At 35.9% G+C, this 6,484-nt stretch overlaps 2 long non-coding RNA genes across 2 annotated transcripts; both read left to right on the forward strand.

The window, feature by feature from the left end:
• Positions 1,322 to 5,701, forward strand: LOC109832915. Its single transcript, XR_002245042.1, has 3 exons — positions 1,322 to 2,924; positions 5,111 to 5,216; positions 5,303 to 5,701. It is a non-coding gene; the product is annotated as an uncharacterized LOC109832915 (long non-coding RNA).
• On the forward strand, positions 5,850 to 6,281 carry LOC109832916. Its single transcript, XR_002245043.1, has 2 exons — positions 5,850 to 5,930; positions 5,997 to 6,281. It is a non-coding gene; the product is annotated as an uncharacterized LOC109832916 (long non-coding RNA).

Consider the following 6,484-nt stretch of genomic DNA (forward strand, 5'->3'; position numbering starts at 1 on the left):
CAGCCCTATTGACATGTGTATGTGTAAGTCGTATATCCAAAATACATTGAAACTCTTATCAAAATTCATTCAGACTAGCCTAGTAGGTACATTGATATTGTGGACATTGCTATTATATCCTAAACCTATACCGCCTTAGAATGACACATTCAGCCCTATTGACATGTGTATGTGTAAGTCGTATATCCAAAATACATTGAAACTCTTATCAAAATTCATTCAGACTAGCCTAGTAGGTACATTGATATTGTGGACATTGCTATTATATCCTAAACCTATACCGCCTTAGAATGACACATTCCCAAACTTGACATTGGCATTTGAGATGTTAATAACAAATTGAACCAAACCAATAATTCAAAATTTAACTCACTGAAGTCTGTTGGATTATAATATCCCAGGACTATAGTGAGTTAAATTAGTCCAGGGACAAATCAACTACTACCCAATCCAAATATGGCCTTCAGATTTCATGGCATTTTACATATGCAGGTTGAACGTCGTAATGTACCGTTTGAGTTTGTAACAAATCGGTTCACAGAGATGAGTCTTGTTAATATTTGTTCGTATAATAAACAATCATTTTTAAAATACCATGGCAAAATGGAACTGTAAAATCTGCTTAATTATTCAGACTAATAGGCTTATAGCACTACAAGAAGTCAGGTTTGTGGTGGTTGTCAAAGATTAATTGTAACCAGTTGGACTTCACCCGGCCCGTTATACTTATATGGGTCAAGCTATATTAGGAGTCATATACCTGAACTACCCGTCTATTAATCGGGTTAATTCAGTTCAATCCTAAATGACACGTTTATCCTATGCTACCTGGGTACTTCTATTTGGAAGCCATACCCCTACCCAACGTTTACCCATACCCGTCCGTACCTTTACCCAAACTTCTTGGACGCTTCTTGAATATATGCATGCTCTTGTTCAAGCATATACTCAATTATATACTACATGTTTTAATTTAAAACACTCATACACTTCTTGGATGTGCATATGCTACACTTTACATTTATTTTTGATATATTGATCTCAAGTAAATAAAATAATATTGATCTTATATAAATTATTAATTTTAATACATATAGATATAGCTAAAATACATATTTAGAGTACCCATCCTAGGAACCGTGCCCGTACCCATGCAACTTTTAGCGTGTAACCGATTTAATGAACCGTTTAGTCCCATAAATGGGTAACCTAAGGGCCTGTTTGGTTCACCAAGGACTAGGAATAGGATTAGGAATCCTATTTAATTTATGGATTCCAACCTAATCCATAAAAATTTTATAGACAAGTTTGAGATTTATGGAATCCCACTTTTTTTGGCTTTTAATGTTTGTTTCACCCAAAGGATTAGTAATCCACTTTTATAGAATTGTTCCAATTCCTAATACCAAGTTTGGTTCAATGAGTCAAATTTTTTTGGGATCGTCACTGTAGCAACGGAAATAACCCCCAAAAAAACAGATTTTCTTGCATCAACCACTGTAGCAACGGCTATTTAAGCCCCCAATTGCTTATTTCCAGCAAAATAAACACTGTAGCAACGGTAATAAGCCCAGGAATCAGAAATTGCAAGCATCAAGCACTGTAGCAACGGTTGTTTATAGTTATCACTGTAGCAACGGCTAGTACAAGGGGTATGGTGTCTATAAATACACCTTGAGGCCTCACATATAATCCCATCTTTCTCATTTTTCAACCCAAGAAAAATTCCCAAGCTCTTCAATTTGCTGCAGGATGATATCAGAAGGGTGCCATGCTAATTATGAAGTTTATTGCGACTGCAATCTACAAACTATATGGTTAGATCACTAATAATTTACACGCACACAAAAAAATTAAATAAAGTTAAAAAAAACAGCAATTTAAGTTCTTAAAATACTGATTTGAAACATATTATGAAATTAATCTCGCCCAAATCGGATATCCGCATGAAATTAATGTACCTAACAACCTAATTCTTGCAAATTTACAAAAAATCCACTACACAGAGACCCGCATGAATTATTTTGCTGTAATATTATGAAATTAATCGAACAAATCATTGAAATTGCTGTGTGTGTGCCTCTATTTCTCATATGCTTCAAAATTAAATTTAATTTTTCAAATCACTGGAAAAAATGGACAAAGTAAAAGGGGGAAATTTTTATACCTTACTGCAGAGGGGAAAATGCCGACGTTCAAGCTCGTGGAAATCAAGAAGATCCCAACCCAAGTTGAAGAAGATCCCAACCAGAAGGGATCACCAAGAATCGAAGGCAAGAAAACCAGCAACAATCTCGTGGAAATCAAGAGCTAGGGTTTCGAGAAAGAGGCCCGACCCCAAGTATCATCGTAGACGAAGAAGCGCGGGAGCAGAGGCGCAAGGAAGAGGGCGATTGAGGCGGGAGCGGCAGAGCGATTCCAGATCTAGGGATCGAAAGCGTGAAGCCAGGAATCAGAATCGACGGGGAAGCTCAAGTGTCAGAAATCTCGCCCAAATCGGAAGCAAATGCTCGGATTTGGGTTTCTAAAAAAAAGGACAACTGTAGCTACTGTGTAGAAGATGTAATCCCAAAAAATTTTGCTGAACCAAACTCCAGAATAGGATTCACAAAGAATCCATAATTTACGAAAATGCCACTGTCAGAACCCAATTCCTAATCCTATTCTATAAAAGCCTGAAACAAACAGGCCCTAAGAGTGATTCTTTCCCCTATGTTGTCCCTTTCATTTCATTTTCCCTTTGTTTTCTCCGGAGGAACTTAAAGGAGCTTCTTTGATTCGAATCGTTGAGAAAGCTCAACGAAAAATTGCGATCGGTAATCACTGCAGTAGGATGCAGTGTCGAACAATAGCACAAAATTTATTGCTGCAATTGATCTTTGGGCTTCTCTCAGTGGCCATGGCCATGGCCTCTGGAGTTCATGGTCTGTTCGGGCTTAAAATTGACTGATTTCTTATATTCTCATAAGTTATGCCCATTAGAGCTTTTTTCTCTTTGGTTCCTATTAGAAGAAGATGTTGCTTCTCTTACAAAGTGGTATAGACTTACGTCAAATTTAGGGTCGTTGTCTGAATTTCTTTGTGGGTTCTTGGAATTATAGTATTATACATTGGGAGGCTCGAAATATAATAGGTTTGCTTATTTTCTGCTGTTTTTAGTGATTAGAGTTTTGTTATGGGTAAACTTTAATTCCATGTGTGAATATGAAGTTTTTTCTGTTCGATAACAAAGATTTGTTAGTTATTGTGTGAGTAGTAGGTGCTTAAGAGCATGTTTGGGAACGTTGGATTATAATCCACTTGTTCGTTAAATTTAGCAGGTTATAATCTACTTTCAATAGTAGTGTTTGGCAATGAGTGGATTATAATCCATCATTGTTGTCAAAATGCCTAAAAGGGACATCGTTCTAAATTTAAGCTTAATGGGTAGGGAAGAAATTGGGGCTTCGAATTTTGTGAAATGATGAGAAGGGGGCGGGGTTTTGCATTATCTTTTATATGGTCAAACCTTCTGGATTATAATCCACCAAAAAAATAAGTTGGGTATCTCAGTTTTTTTGGTGGATTATAAGATAAAATAAGCTACTTGTCAAATATCTCAAAGTGGCTTATAAGCGACTTTTACCGCTTGTCAAAAATGCTTTAAGACCAAAGCATGACATTTTTTTTGAGGTTCAGTCCCTGTTGAGTAGAATATGGTTCTTAATCTCTTTTATTTGTGTTATCGCTGTTATCATTTTGGTAAGTGCTAATTGGACTACATATTATATGCTATAAATTTGCGTTATGCTCCACTGAAGAGTAATCTACTACAATACTATGTTACCTGAGTACTTCTGTTTGGAAACTGTACTGGTACTCGACATGTACCAATACCCAAACTTCTTGGCTTGGATATTTGCATACGTTTGTTCAAGCATATGCTTAGTTATATACTATAATTTAAAACACTCCTTATACACCACACATCTATTTCTAATATATTGATCTCATGTAAATGAAAAATCAATATTGATCTTATGTAAATTGTTAATTTTAATACATATAAATATACATAAAATGCATATTTATAGCCATGTCCCCATACCTTTCCTTTTACAAATTTGCCATGTCCCGTACCCATACCCATGCAACTTAGCTACAACAGAAGTGCAACATTTATCATAGCCCAGTGCATTCCAGTTGGAACATTTCAAATGTATGCTTACTTGTTTTTGGAAAGTCAACATTTTCATTTTACAATTCAAATGGGTCATTTGGTTCGTTCAGTTCAAGTCCGGTAACTCATTGAATAAACGGGTGAATTATCATAACACATTTAATCGGGTAAAGCTTATACAGGTTGGGTCAAAATTGACCCGATCCGACTTGTTTTCCACTCCTAATTGTGCTCCATTACTTTTGGGATCTTTGCTGTGTGAGAAGTAAGTGTTTAAATAGTGATAGAAACTTTTTCTGTAATCTAGTAAAATTTAGTTGTGGCTCATTGCGGTTTATACTTTAAACTTTACCTTTGCCTCATTGTTTTTGGTCTTTAATTACTTATGTGAGAAGAAATGACTAAATGTAGAAAACTATTTCTGAAATCATGTCAGAATTTAGCTATAATTTGCTATGCTGAAAATTAAAGAATTCACTAAATACATTCAGATAAACCATTCATTTTGTTGGAAAAGGATCAAGTTATGATGGTATTCAAACAGATCATTACAACTGAGTTATTCGAGAGATCTAGTGATTTTGTGATGCAATTAAGTTATTTAAGTAATACCTCTTTTTGGCATGCTTCAGCCTGTATGATAGTCATGCAAAATTGAGAAAACCTGGAAGTTACGTTCAGTAATTTAGCATCAATTGTTTGATGCAATATTCTGAGGTTGTAACAGGTTGCAAATATAGGTACTATTACTTATGCCATAAGTATGAGGATTAGTGTCTGGAGTTTGAAGTTGTTTCTTTTCACAGAGTATATATATATTTTCTTCTCTTCCCTTGTACTCATCACATATTTAATTATTCTCACCGACTTCCTCCCTCATGCTTTACATCTTGGATTTGCTTCTTAGAACTTAATGTTTAACACTCTTTTTTCTTTTATTGATATTGAAAGCGCTGTGTTTATGTTGCCGTCTGATGGAGACCGTGTTTGTTGCCCACTTGTGATAGCTGATGAGGGGGTTTCAAGAATCAAGGAACATCATATGAAGGAATTGAGGGTCTCTACTTTCTGTCTACTTGTTTCGATTGCATGCTGCAGACTTACCCTTGTAACTGCAACCTTCATTTATATATGCTTCTGCAGGATGGAGTTCACTGTTTTAACAATTTTTTACGTGATGGATTGATTATCTCGATGTTAATGAAGAGAACAATGCTGTGGTCAGTAAATTTCATCCATTTCGGTAGATATCGTTGTACGAGCATCAGGACAAAGACCTCAATGGAGAAGACAAAGACCTCAATGGAGAAAAGAATGAGGTTGACAAGAAAAGCATAACTCGTGGAGATTGAACCGTTTACTCTGGACTGATCCCCTATCCTCATCGCATTCAGTCACCACGTAATACATACCAGGTTTTGGCAATTGCTACGTGGATCGCTTATCATAGGGAATATACCTTAATTTTCTGCCCAAAGCTAATGTCTTTATATCGGAACAGTGTGCGATGGGAAAACAAGCTATGGGAAACATTGCTTATAACCAGGCAAGTAGCAATTGGACGTAATTTTGTTGAGTTCCTTGACAAGAGTAAAGTTTAACTTGTCAGAAGTACTTAATAACTACTTGTTTGGATGCCAAACTTTTTTCTTTTCCCCTTTAGCAATACTAATCTTTCTTAAATTTTCTACAGCTTTTCTGAGCAAACAGTCTAATCTACCTACTAGTGTATCCTCAGCGTCCTCTTCTAACAACAAAATCAATTGAGCTGGTTCGTGTTATCGGTTGTATTTGAGGTGCATTGGTATACCCGGTAGGGCTAATGCTTCTCTTTCAGGTGGGTTATGATAAGCTTGGAGCAGGAAAAAAAATGCTACGGTTGCCGTGATGAGCTACATTGGTTATGATATTGAAGATGCCGTTGTCATGAACAAGTCATCCCTCGACCGTGGTTTTGGCCGTCGTATAACAAATGAAAAAGTATCATTATCCATTTCGGAAAGCATGTGCTGATTGTGTATCTGTCATTTTTATACGTGCATGATGTTTGTTGGTCTAAGTAGAACACTGTGATTGGATGGGGGTAGAGAAGATATAGGAAGAGAATTTTTTATTTAATTTTATTTTGCGAGTTGGATCGGGTCCTCTTCAATTAGATAGTAATTAGAGAGTCATAAATTTCTTCAATCATTACCATACATTCTGGATTCAAAAGACAAGATTAGGCTACTTGATAACCATTATGTTCTTAGAAACCATAATTTTTTCGAAAACTATCATTCTTTGAAAACCACTATCATAATAGTGGAATTCTACATAGCGCAT

The sequence above is a fragment of the Asparagus officinalis genome, chromosome 3 (assembly GCF_001876935.1).
Source record: "Asparagus officinalis chromosome 3, Aspof.V1, whole genome shotgun sequence".
NCBI classification, from domain to species: Eukaryota; Viridiplantae; Streptophyta; class Magnoliopsida; order Asparagales; family Asparagaceae; genus Asparagus; species Asparagus officinalis.